Here is a 14,872-nt window from a genome sequence, read left to right as displayed (position 1 = left end):
CCAGTGTGTGGGTGAATGACTGAATGTAGTGTAAAGCGCTATACAAATGCAGGCCATTTTACCTTTTTTTTTTTTTTACATGGTGGAGGCTGTGTCATCACACAGAGTAAAACAGAAACTCCTTTAAGAAGTACCACCATGTTCATCGGGAAAGGTCAACACTGCACCAGGAAGGTACATCAGCTATCACATTATCTACACCACTCGTATGTATGCTGTCTAGATTGTATTCTTGCAGAAAGAGTGGTCTTTTTTTTTAGCTAGAAAGTTGTGTTTTGTTTGTTGTTTTGGCTTCAGAGACTCTGACGCTTCCCTGTGTTTTATTTGTATCCTAATTGGTTGGTTTGCCTTAATCTTAAAATAAATGGCGTTTTACTGACGTTAACTATGCGGTGATTAATAGGGTTTTTTTTTTCACTTTGTGTTACACCCCATCCCAGATTACACCTTTGCATTAGTGGTGTTGAAAATCTTGGAATTATGAATACAGAATAGTATTTCTTATCAGTGTCTGATTTTGATCACCTGGAAATAATCTGATTAGCATTTTTTTTGCAAGGGATTCAGTAAGAAATTCTATAATATACATAACAATTCTGTGTCTTCTGAAGTGAACAGTGTACCTTACCTTAGATATTTCCTGTCGGCTGAGGTTTTTCACTCCAGTCAGCATTTCAGTGCATTTTTTTATGCAGCTATTAAAAGGGACAGCATTGACACTGTTGTGCACTGATTGTTATAAAAAGACTAAACCGGCTGTAAGACCCACAGTAGGTAGTAGGTAATAGTTACTAAACAGAGACTTCCAGTTGTAATCTCTGTTGCAGATGTTTATGTTGTCCATTCTCATCAGGGCTGGAGTGTGTATGCATAAGTTCAATAAAAAAATAAGTTTTTGGAGTCTCTATCTTCTGCTATGGAGCTTCAACAGAATCTAGTCATCAAATAGTGTATCACTCAAACTCTGTATTTCATGTCATCCCATAAATCGTGTTCAGTTACTTCAAATGATCTCACCTTTTTGAAACAAGTGACTGTGTAGTTGCCATTTCCAGTAAAGAATGAGATTCTTTTTTGGTGGTTAGGTTTACACTTTGCCTTTCGACCCTTCACTCTAGCCTGTGGAGGAGGTGGTAACACCTTGCATGGTTTCAGAGCACCAGGTTCTGAAACCATTGCTGAGAGCTAAAACAACTTGTTTCAGACAGTGACAAGTTGAGCAGCTGCAACAAGGCCCAGCATAATACAAACAAGGAGTATTTGGTACTGTGAGTCATGCAGACCTTTTCTAGAGTCCATAAGCAAAACTATGGAACTGGAAACGAGCATTTTAAACTCATTATAAGCACAATAATTGAGAAGATGTTCTGAGATTATTTCACAACTGCATGTCTGTATGTCCAACTCATGCTACTAGATGAAAGATTAACACACACACACACACACACACACACACACACACACACACACACACACACACACACACACACACACACACACACACACACACACACACACACACACACACTTCACAATTTTTCAGTTAAGTAACCAAAAGTGACTGACTATGAAACTTTAAAATGAATGTATTCATATGGCAATACCGGAACACTGAGCTGTCTGTGCGTGTGTGTTTGTGTGTGTGTGTGTGAGACTGATGAGCTTGCTGACAGACGTGTGGCACTGTTTGCAGCACAAACACTGAGCCCAGTGACAGAGAGGTAATGAAGCTGAGCCCATCTGTCTGCTCAAGTCTGAACATGCTGCTCTCTACCAACATTGGAACCGAGCCTTACAGTCTCCAGAGTCTCACAGCCCGCCTCTCGACCCCTCTTCTCTACCAGTGCTCCAGAGTCTTGCTCCTAAAGCCACAGGTCAGGGCCCAGCGAGCCTTTGGTTTTGAGATCCCACGAGACAGCAATAGTAGAATATGTTTTATAGGCAGAAGGTACAAATACAGTGAGTTTCCCTTAATGTCTAAAAATAGATTTTTTTTCCTCTCTTTTTTTTAGTTAGTGGGAATTTTCTGGGTTTTTAACCAGAATCCTATTTTGGTATGATAATTCTGGCCAGCAGTCTTTTCTCTTGTATTGCTGTTTATTACACTATACTATTGTTTCATGTGTTTTAGACATTGGTATCTACTCCAAAACTGCAGTTGTTTGTGTTTTACGCATTCCTTTGTAAAAAGTCCGAAAATATGTTATATGACCTTTGGACTCAATTTTTCTTTATGACCTCGTTCCAAAAATATCAATATTTTCCATAGTTTAAGTAATCATAGAAAGGCTTGATGCAGACCCAAACAATATTAAGCAAACTTTCTCGATTGGGGGGGAATCTTTTGATTTATACTAACTCTGTATCCTCCTGAGAACCAGACTATTCATTTATGTCCTGTGTAATGGACATTTGTTCTTATTTTAGCTACCCTAAATCCTGATGTGCTAAATGGAGGACATCCTGAGCTTTCCATTAATATCTCATGTGATTGGGTGGCCTCTTTTATCTCAGAAGAGGCAGGAAATCTAAAAAAGTTAAATGGGAAGATTCTTTTTTTCCTCTGTTCTCAGCAAGGTGTGTATTCTAGACGCGAATCAATTAATATATCTGACTTTTCATTCTAAAAGATCTACAACTAACACTAAGAACACAAGAGTGGAAAAAAGTCTGATTATGTGCAGACACTTCTTTAAGACATGCCTATAGTTTAACTAGTTGATGTATATCATCTGGTTTCATGGATAAATAAAGCTGAGTGTCGTCTACATAGCAATTAAAATGTATCCAGTGTTTGGTAATAATACTGTCCAAGGTATTGATCCTAGCATGGATGCCTGTAGGCCTCTGATTAACCTTTGTCTGCAGGGAAGACTCCCCATTTACATGCACAAATTCAAGTATATTAAGTAGATATGCTTCCAGTTATTGTAGAGCAATGCCTTTAACAACAATGATGTTTACTAATATCTGTAATAAAATCAGTGCTATCCAGTCCTTCACTGGGATCTAGCAGAGCAAGAACAGAAATGAGCCCACTGTCAGAGCCAGATCATTTGTAGCTTGCAAAAAAAATCCTAAAACCTGACTGAAATACTTGAAATGAACCATTCCTCTGCAAATGATTAGTTAACTGTTTTAAAAACTACCCCCATGTTGTAGACAACGGTAAATTGATGGTTTAGAGGAAAACCTTATTAAAGTTAACTCAGAAAGATTGAAAGAATAAAAGAGTTTAATTTTTTCTCCAGTGGTTAAAATTTCATCTGTCAAGAGATTCATGAAGTCAATGCTAGTTAACGTTAAATGAATACTCTGCTCGACACAGCTCTGAAGAGAAACTTGGGGCTGTTCCTGTTTTTCCTGATTAATGAGAAATAGTCCTAGCTTTACAGGGGGCTTAAAAAGACGTAACACACTACTTTTCCAGATCAAACAAATATTTTTTAAATGAGTCTAAATTACACGTTATCTGCTTTGCCCTCTTTTTTTTAGAGGAACCACAGTAAGACTATTAATGTGATAATTGACGTCTGTGGGAGTAGCGTTGAGTTAGCTGTTCTGCATTGTGTTGGCACATGGCATTGAGAAATCACTTTCTTAAACCTGGTTACAGCACTTCCAGAAATGCATCTTGTTCTGACCACCACAAGAGAAAGACCCAAATCCAGATGCCAATGTGCAAATAGCGATCAGATTCACAATTCTTTATTCTACACACTATTTTAAACAAAGAATACCACACAATTTTGCGAGGGAAATCACTGGGGTGACATTTGGCTAATCACCGTTTTTACAAAGCAGTGTGGGGAACACTGGGGCTACAGGTGAACACAGGTGACTGGCTTGTCACAGTGCTGGGGCAGAGAGTCACTGAAGCAGTGGGTTTGCACCACAGGAGAATTTCATTGATAATGACCATGAAGAAAAGAATTTGTAACTGCTGGACCAAATTTAGCAGGAACAATCACTGATCCTGGGAAAGCAGAGGAAAGACTGGATACCTCAATAGACAGAAATCCTTATTTAGTGTTCCTCACAGCTGTTGATGAAAATAGAAGCTTTTGAAATTGTTAAACAAAAAATAAATGTAAAAGTGAGAAATCCTTGGATTGTAAAGATGTTGATATGATAGTGGTTAAAAACATCATTGAGGCTATTTAAAACCATTTACATACATCTATAATCCATATCATTTCAAACTGTTCTATTTCCAGACAGAATGAAAATAGCAAACGTTGTACCTCCATACAAGTCTGGCAACAAACACCATTTCACAAACTACAGGCCTGCTTCTTTGCGACCTCAGTTCTCAAAAATTCTTGAAAAACTGTTTAAGAACCGACTGGAAAAATGTACAGATAAACATAAACCACTCACAGAGAGTCAGTACGGGTTCATATCAAGCAGATCAACATCACTGGCACTACTAGATTTAATACGATATATCACAAATTCCATAGACAAGCATATCACGGGAAAACATAGCTGCCCCAGAGATACGGCCTCCGCTCACTCGGATCATGACACTAGTATAATATCTAAAATTCAGTTATCAGTCAGAGAGTCTGAAAACAAGGAAAAATGTATTTCCATGGAAACTAACTGTAGATAAGGCAAACTTGTCCTCTGAGATCACAGGAGTGCATTCAGGCGAAGAGGTTATTTGTGGTAAATTGATTCCCAAGAACTACAGTGATGTGTAGGATGAGTCAGTATGTGTAGGTGTTGGTGTGTTTAATCTCTTCAGTATTAATTCCAACTGTCATGTACAACAGGCCCAAAAAGCTCAATACCAAGCTGTACGTGATACTAAATGACAACACATTAAAACCTTATGTGGTTTCCAACAGAACAGATTCATCATGTTTTCCCGGTTTTCTGGACTGGGGAATTTTTGCAACAATGGAAACTTGGATGCAGATGGGACAGACTTTTTGGAGCGCTATTAAAAGAATATTTTGATTCATGTGGTATCTGTTTAGTTTCTTTTGCCGCAGGAGACTTATAAGCAGATACGCTATGTTTAAGGACCTGGCACTGGGACAAAATCTAGCCCTGTAGTTCATTTGGATCCAGATCTGAATGCTAATTTTGCTTTACTCAGTAAAATTACACAAAAGCAATCAAAATGTTGAACTCCACACAGTCCGGTATGTACTGTACTGTTTTCTGAAGATCTATATATTTATATGAGTTGACTGGCATAATTACACTATTAATGAAAATATCAGAAACACAGTCTTCCCATGTTTTTGTAATACAGCCATGTTTTAACACGTTCCCTGTTCGAGTTCATGTTTTGACAACCCCGTTCTAATAAAACAAATAAGAAAGACTCTGGTCTTACAGTCAAATACAATCAAAATACATAGAAAGGGGTTTAAGCGGGCACAAAGAGCAAGGAACTATCAAGAAATTGGTATGTTCCTATGAGCAGGCAAGTACCTTTCAACTTTCACCTTTGGCCATGCTGGAACTGGATTGACTCATGGTGGTACATCTGGTAAGAGGAGTAGAAACCACATCCCAGTAGTCAAGGTGAAAACAGACAACCTCTTATCAAAGCGTGAAATACACATGCTGGTCCATCGTGTCCATTTGATGCTTTGCCTCTCGAAAGCGTGCATGCAGGACATGTATGCAGAAGTAGTGTTAAGTTGGAGTAATCTGCTGTAACAGCAGAGGGAGATTAAGGACTCAGTTTAATTATTTGGTAGCAGTAATTAAATTGTTTCTGATGATTAAGCACTCTGGAATGCAATTCATGTAATTTTTGCTCACTACCAACTTCATGGCTTTAAATATATAATTTCCCCTTGCTGGTGATGCAACTTCTGCATATGTATCCAGTTCGTGTTTTGGAGAGACAAAGCATGAAATGGACACAGTTGACCATCGTGTCTATTACATATTTGGTTGTAACACTGAGTTGAAATAAATCTGGCCTACTCTGTTTCTCTGTATCAGAAACTAAAATGTTTGAAATATCACACCATAATGTGACAGCTTGGTAATCAACAGATTTCAGGAACAAATTGTAAGTTTACCAAAGTTTGGATAACATAATATACACTAGTAGTAGAATGGGCAAAACAAAAATTGGAACAGGACCCCCAGTTCACGCAGAAGATTTTGTTCAGTGATGAAGCAAACTATATTGTGAATGGTGAAGTTAACAAACAAAACCACCGCTATTGGTCTGACACTAACCCACATTGGATGGATCCCTCCAAGACTGTTGGAACAACAAAAGTGATGGTTTGGTGTGGTATATGGGGTACAACGATAGTGGGTCCATTCTTCATCAATGGAAACCTCAAGGCCACTGGATATTTGATGATGATGTGTTTCCGTCTTTGTGCACTGAAGCTGGCACGTTCCCTGAGTTTTTCCAGCAAGATGGTGCACCACCACATTATGGGTGCCAGGTCCGAGCATTCCTAGATGAACAGTTTCCTGGAAAGTGGATTGGTCTTCGTCGGCCAGTTGAATGGCCCCCAAGGTCTCCCGATCTGACCCCCTTAGACTTTTATCTTTGGGGTCATCTGAAGGCAATTGTCTATGGTGTGAAGATACGAGATGTGCAGCACAGGGTTGCATTGACAATCCAACACAATGGGCAGCACATTGAACACATTTTATAAGTGGTCAGAAACTTGTAAATAACTCATGAAAGAATAAAGTTACGTTGAAACCACACCATTGTTTTTCTTGTGACATTACCAATAAGTCTGATGTGTCACATGACCCTCTTCCTATTGAAAAAACAAAAGTTGTATCCAAGATGGTCGACTTCTAAATGCCCACCATGGTCACCACCCATCTTGAGGAGTTTGCCCCCTCACATATACTAATGTGCCACAAACAGGACTTTAATATCACCAACCATTCCCATGTTATTACGGTGTATCCATATAAATGGCCCACCCTGTACAGTGTAATAGAGGCCAGAATTGTTGGTCCCAGCTACTCTCCCTTATCAGACTGTTGAGCAACCATAAGTGCATGCTTGCCAAGCAAGCTTTCAGAACAATTTTGAGCACACTTTTTTATTTATACTAAATGTCAACATTGATTTAGATCCTTGTAACCCAATCCAGCCATTCTTTGCTCACATATGAATGTGTTCGAAATGCTTTCATGGTGACATTATGAGAGGAGGCCTTTTTCTTAAATATGGATTAGGTGAAATCGACCGGGAAAGGGATTTCCCAGTGAAGGCAGAATAGAAAAAAACATTGTGTATGTATGTTTCAGCTTATCTGAAAGATTCGGGCTTACATATTTATATTTTTAGGATCTGGTTTGTTTCTGCTTTGTTTTATGCTACATGTTCTGTTGTAGTGCAGACCTTGCAGGAAGTATTCACCCCCTACCTCTCTGCCTGTGTGGGAGTTTGGTTTCTTACCACAGTGAGGGCATGCAGTGTGTACTTTCACAGGAGAGAATGTGAATATTAAAAGGTTCTTTCCTGGTTAATTAAAATTTGTCTTCTTGTGTTTTCTAGACCTTTGCATATTTGGGAGAGTTTTTCCTTAAACTAGTCAAATCTCTAAGGATAGGGATTGTTACTTGCACTTCAAATTGCACTACATTTTAGCAACTTACATTAAAATATATAATATTTTACTTGATTTGAAATGTACTTAAATCCAGGATTTCCATGCTTTCACAACCAGCTGCTGCCACTTTGAGGCCTCCAATCATGTAAATAAGTGCAAGTTTGACATTTTAACACTGAGCTTTCTTCCAAGCAGTGTCCAATTTCACTGGCACAAGACTTGAAAGTACTCCTGACATTTGGTTTTGAATGAAGGAGAAAACAATATTGTTGCTTTTCTAGGTTGGTTCCAGTTTGGATTATCAAGAATTTGAAACTTGACCATTTATTAAACAGCTTTTGTGGATGTCATCCTATTTGAGCAGCACATCATCAAGACCTGTAATTTGTGAGTACAAGAAAACAATTATTAGAATACAATGTGTTAAATTTGCTTAGAGAAGAGGGTCCAGCAGTAGATGAGAGGAATAGGGAAGGATTTGTCTGCGTGTTTTAGTTTGGCGTGTGTGTGTAATTGTTTAGAGGGAAAGGAATCTTATGGACACTGGGGGTCTGCCTGTCATAAAAGGACACAGGAAGCTACAGTTGGGGATTGCTGATGCTGATGCTTGTACCTTTAATAAAAGCTCATAATTGTTATAAACTTAGAAGTAGGTTTGCAGGAGACTTTCCACCTTAAATGTAAATGTAAGACAACAAGAGGCCCAGTGGATGCAGAGTGGGGGTCTCAGTGTTTGTAATATGTTAACTCTGTTGTGTAAAGGAATTTGGTGTAGATTGAGTACACAGAGACACACACACAGTGCTTTGACTGTTACGACGCACCCACACGTACATGCACACTCACTCACGTGCACTCACACATACACACAGGCACACGCATACAGTCACTCACGTGCACTCACACATACACACAGGCACACGCATACAGTCACTCACGTGTACTCACATAGACATACGGGTACGCGCACATACAGGCACTCACGTGCTCGTGCATACACACACAGACACAGAGTTTGCAGCACACCATGGGGGTTTAATGATAGGGTCGCCCGACAAAACTGTGTTTCACAGACAAAGGAGTGAAGATCTGCAGAGGAACACCGGCCTTGCACGTCTCCCCTTCTAGAAGATGCATGCGTAAATGAAGATGAATAAAGATGAATAAAGGTTTTGTGAAAATGACTACTGAGTCCGGTCCGTTTCTGGATGCCAGAGGAATAAAAAGAACCAGGGTGAAACTGATTTCGTAACAATTTCTAGAAGCTGAAACCAGGTTGTGCATTATTGATTTAGGTCCAAGTTTGGACAGATGGCAATGGACCCAGAGTAGGCAAGAGCCAAGTATGCTCACCTATAACATAGCATTCTGAAGTTTGTCCGTAATGCATCATCAGCCCCTCCAAGTCGCACAGTTGTAGCCTAGAGTCACTCCCCAGCAGAGACACCACCAGCAAGCCAAGCACATCATTCACTCTGTTGTTACGTATGGGAGCAAACACAAATCTATCTTTGTATCTTTGGTAGCATTTGCATCATTCTTTCATTCTAAATAAAATAGCTTGAAAAGTTCAGAATGAATTCTCATTAAAAAGTTGCCGGGGTCTAGAGTGGGGTTGTGTTAACAATCCATTAAAATCTGGCTTACATCCACAAAGGTCTTCAAGGTCGAAAACTTACACAAAGCCTTGTAACTTAGAAACTCTGATTCTTACAGGTGTGGTGTGTATTGTCAACATATTGAAAGGAGAGTATAACGAAATATGTTATTTTGGACCTCTGACCTCTTTTTCAAGGTAAAATATTTGTAGCAAGCATGTACTTGCATTTTTTCTGCAGTGTTGTCACACCACAAGCATATGATCTGTTTCCACTCTCTTACCAGACACTTACAGAAAAATCTAAAAACATTTTTGTTCTCTCTGGTGGAGATCTAGTGATCTTAAACAGGGCAGGTTTCTCTCGGAAGAAATGTTTGGTTCGCTCCATTTACCCAGCCTCTGCTGACAGATGATGTACTCGGGCCGAAGACTGGCAGCATCTGTGGTTCAGCTGAAGCCAAAACAGGTAGCTTTTCTAACAGACTTTAGTGACAATTCTTTGTTTTTCTGTAGGTGGTGTTTGTGGTTTGCTTTGCACAAAAAAGTGATCGAATGATCAGATAACCTAACATGCATGTCTTTGGACTGTGGGAGGAAGCTGGAGTATCTGGAGGCACAAACAGAAAATTTGGACTCTCTTTACTTGTATATGGTAATATAGTAAGCAGCTGTCATTGTCAAATGTCAAATTCCACAGTTTATCTGTACTTGCTTCATGGCATACCAGTTTGCCTTGGAACACCATTTGCAAACCAGTGATATGACACTATACTATATAATAGATACCTATGGTGATTAACTTGTTTTCAGAGAAGCCAAAAGAGTTTGTAGAGTTGAGCAACATTTCAAAGAAAAACCCGCCCACAGGAAACTGCAGCTTATGTATTCATGTTGCCTGAAATGTGCTACAAAAGCGTTTTTTAATCTCATACTAAATGTGAGGTGTGATGTGGGTGCCTTCAAATTGATTTGTAAAGTCCCTATTTGTGCTACTCATTATGCTACAACCATCACACTTGCACTCACTGACAGTTTCACAGCTACAATCCAATACTCACACACATTTGTTGCTCATTACAGAAGCGACTGCAAATGAGTCAGATCCACCAGCCCCCCCTTTGTGTTAGTCTCTATCAACACACTTGCATTCCTTGAGGTCGTTATCGTTTGTCACCTAGGCAACCTACTCAACAAGTAGTGCCTTACTGACCCCTGGTTTTGAATAATGTCCTGTATGTGCTAGCTGTGGCTGTAATCCCTCAGAGCATAGGCGCTCAGTGTTTCACTGCTCGCTCAAAAGGCAGCACACACTTACAATAATTCATAGCATTAACACTACTTTAACTAAAGCTATCAAAGAACACAGATGACCTTTGTTCACAGTAGCATGATGCAGAAATGTGTTTGTGTGTATGTGCATGTGAGCTCCAGGAAGTCCACCAGACTCTAGTTTGGAATGTTGAGAACAGCTGTGGACATGATCGAAAGAATTTACATAGAAACCTAAGCTCACAACGGTATCTGACACACACACACACACACACACACACACACACACACACACACACACACACACACACACACACACACACACACACACACACACACACACACACACACAGACAGACAGACTGAAAACAACTGTTTAAATATTTAAAAGGAACAACCATCTGTCTATTTGTTGCTTATCTACGTCTAACATGAAACAGAAAATTATGTGTCTATAAACTGATGTTGCACCCTGTGCCCTAGAGAGGGAAGAATTATGGACCGAAATACAGACACAATGAGGCAATTCAATTCATTTTAATTCACTGAGAACTATATCTAAAGGAAGCAGATGAATGACTTTTGACCGCTTCGCCTTGGTCATTTTTAATCTATAGCTCTGCTCTAAAAGAACGTACGTACCTGGCCCCGCCTACTATCCTCGGAAACGTAAAATGATTGGCTAGAATCTAAAGTGTATCACAGCTCAGGAAAAAAAAGCACCGAAATAAAGCACCGAAATGTGCGCTGCTTTTCGGTCTGGTTACTACCGTTTATGTCAGAACCGGTGCCATCATGGTACCGGACACCGGTACCCATCCCTAGGTTCGAGCACCGTTTAAGCACCGGCACCGTTTCAAAAGTACCGGTTTGGCACCAGTATCGGATAAAACCTTAAACGATTTCCATCCCTACCTATGAATGATTCAAGAATAATAATACCAAACCATGCCAATAACTGGATTCTCAATGAGTCATTGACATACTTGGTATGTTGAGTGTGTCCTTAAAAATTTGAGGAATTGGAAAGATGGAGAATAAAAGAAATGTCAGCCCTCCTTCAGAAAAACTGTCTGCAAATTAACTTTATCTGAAAGTCATGTCCTTAAGAAACAGAAGAAAAAATGTGACAAAGACCTGGCTCAGGAATGTATCTGGTTCTCCATCTGATTCGTTTACTGTTCACTGAAGCCTAATAATACAATGGTCTAAGTGGAAGAGTGGTTGACAAAAAGCCGCTCTTAAGGAAGAAAATAGGGATGAAAGGCTGAGGTGCCAATTTATACTAGTGGGAACAGTTCTTGTGGAGTAATGAATCCAAATTTAAACGTTTTGCTGCAAGCTGTACGAAGGAGATCAGGAGAGAAGTACAGTGTTTACAGCCACCTGTAAAACACAGTGGAGACTGTCATAGTTTCAGGCTGAATGCCAGTAAGTGGTGTTGTAATAGAAAAATGAATACTGAGGAAAAGTACCATCAGATTTTGATCTACAGTGCAATACCATCTGAAAAGTGTGTGATTGGCAATGACTTAATTGCCATGACAATGATCCCCAAGACACCGCCAGGACAGTGAAAGTATTACTGGAAAGGAACACACACAGTGGAACACTATCAGCAATGGACTTGCCTCCACAGTGCCCGAAAATCAACATTATTGACGCAGTGTGGGATCGTCCTGACAGAGATTGTAATAAAAGACAGGCAACATCCAAAGAAGAGATTTGAAATGTCTTTTGAGAAGCCTGGAGAACTATTTCTGAAGACTGCTTAATGAATTCACAAGAAAGCTGCATCAGAGAGTTCAAACTGTGTGGAATAATCACATGTTCATCCCAAATATTGACTTTCAGTCTTATTATAATCAGTGCTGCTATTTCACATTTTACGAGCAAAGAGTGGTGGATTGAGATTGTGTTTTACTTTGCAACAACCTCTTTATCTCAGATTGTTTTATTATCTAAATTATTATCGAAACAACATATGTAGAATGTGCAATGGAAAAAATGCATTTGTCTGATTATTGGATTCAATATGTTCACACAAAGAGATTCATCATTTCTAATTACTTTGGGGGCTACTAGCAAATTACCAAAAGCTTCACAGGAAACAGAAATAAAAATACCAAAACAACTTAAAGCACAGCTCTTTCTTACCTAGTTTGACTCTTTGACATGTACATACATGCCATTGTGTCTTGCAGTGCAGTGTCCCATCTCACTCTGAACAAAAAAAGAATTTAGGATAGTTTTGAAGGAATTTAACTATCAGCTTAAAGACATAGAAAATCTCATTACCAAACAGTGAAAAGTGAACACGCTCAGGTTCATTCATGAACGTTCTCCTAACTCAGTGGGATCGTGTAAAAAGACTCTAGAGCTCTGTTTCCACCAGAATTTCCTACCGCGGCTCCATTACTCATCCAGACACATACACACAAAAACACTCACACACCAATATCCACTACACACACACACACACACACACACACACACACACACACACGCACACACACACACACTTCTGTCACTCTTTGACGTTTACATCCCGAGCTGATTATTTTGACACGAGATTATGAAAATAGGAGTGTACACAAGTCCTGGTCTGCGTTCGCTTATGCACGCACGCATGCACCCACCAACACAACCACACACACACATGCATAATACTAATTGAAAACAGCTCTTTGCAGATAAACGTGCATGTGTGCATGTACACCTGTTCTCCTCTGGACTGAGAGGGAGCTAATGTTTCAGCATATGGCTCTGTGCTGAGATGTTCATTAAATTAACCACAACACAAGGTGCTAAGAAAAGAATGAATGACTGATAAAGCTGTAGACACAGCTCATCCCCAGACATATTTCAACCTTTTAACCCTTTCTGCTGACTTTAAGGAACAATGTTATGAAGGAGAACACCATAATCGAAGGTCATTACCATCCAATTACATTCAGCTGACACTGGCCATCACAGGCTTGCTGCTCTGTTCCCCCATGTTTTGCTTCTCTATCCATTGTTTATACCAGTGTTTTGAGTCCAGAAAGGAGTCATTCTCCATAAGGATATAGAGGTCATTCACTTCACATTGGCCTCAGTGGAAACTCAAGACCCTTTCATTATACCCTCATTCAGCAGCTCTTAGAGCTTTGGGAAGTACCCTTCACCCCCACACCTAAATCCTCTCCTATCCAGCAGTATTCTCCAGCCAGCAGGGTTGAGGACGAAGCATTGTACAAGTTAAATGACTCTTCTCATAAGGCACCCCACACCCCACAAGAGCTGCAGTTTGGAAGATGCTCTGACCCAGTCATCTAGCCATCACAGTTTGGCCTGTTTTCAAACTTGCTTAAATCCTTACACTTGCCCATTTGAGGACAAAATGTTCTTTATTTCTTTATTAATTTATTGTTATTAACATGATGAATGCAGGTAGATGATCTGTCTGTGGCAGTAACATGACAAATCATGTTGGTCTAATCTCATGGAGCGAATTAAGGTCAGTCATAACACTAAGTCTTCTTTGAGGAGGTGGTGCTTGGACAAAGGCCAGGAGAGCAAGCACATGCCAATACACAACGTTTCAGAATGAGAAAATGGCATAGGTCAAAGGTCAAGGATGTCCCCTCTGACTTTACCTCTTTCAATTCAGAAAAACTACAAGCTAGCTATGCTATTCCTACCATCATGTTTTGGTACAATTCCATGTTCACACACATTCTCTTGCTTTATTTCCATTCAGAGGGGAAAACAGATTTTTGTTTGTAATCTGACCCCATTTTGCTGGAAGTGTTTGTCCAGGGAAGAAAGTTGTTTCTCTTCACAGAAACCATAATATGCAGGAGGAATACTCAGTATGAAATTCTGCTGGGAAGGGCAAGACCTAGAGCAAAGAAACAAAAGACTGAAGAGGAAGAAGGTAAAGAGGAAAAGAAATAAGGAAAATATTAACAGTCAGAGAATACTTTCTCTGATTTAGTTTGTTTATAGAAAAACTTATCTACAACTTATTTAGTCCCGTAAAGGAAAAAAGATGGTTTAATCCCATTTTCTAGTTCTGGGTAAAACATGGTGAACTGTTACACTGCAGCTGTCTCCACAGAAGCCCTGAAAAGTAATCCAGGGATCGTCTTTCCTTCCTCTGTTGCTTTTTTGATGGGATTAGAGCACCATAGTAATTACCAGAAAACAGGAACTCGTGAGCATTTGTCAGGATGTGTTTTTGTGCTTTCTGAGACACACAGACAAACCTGCAGTTCTGTTAATCAACCAAAAAAATAATACTTGCTCGAAGGACCATTCCTAGGATTGCATGTGTTTAAGCCAAATAATTGCCATGGCCTTGCATAATTTCCCAAAACATGCAGCAATAGTTTGGCTTTTTTACTTGATGCATCCACTTTCAAATATGTTAAGAACATATATAAAAATTGCAGTA

The sequence above is a fragment of the Astatotilapia calliptera genome, chromosome 11 (assembly GCF_900246225.1).
Source record: "Astatotilapia calliptera chromosome 11, fAstCal1.2, whole genome shotgun sequence".
Classification (NCBI taxonomy): domain Eukaryota; kingdom Metazoa; phylum Chordata; class Actinopteri; order Cichliformes; family Cichlidae; genus Astatotilapia; species Astatotilapia calliptera.
The sequence above is the reverse complement of the archived record's forward strand: the minus strand, read 5'-3'. Positions refer to the sequence as shown.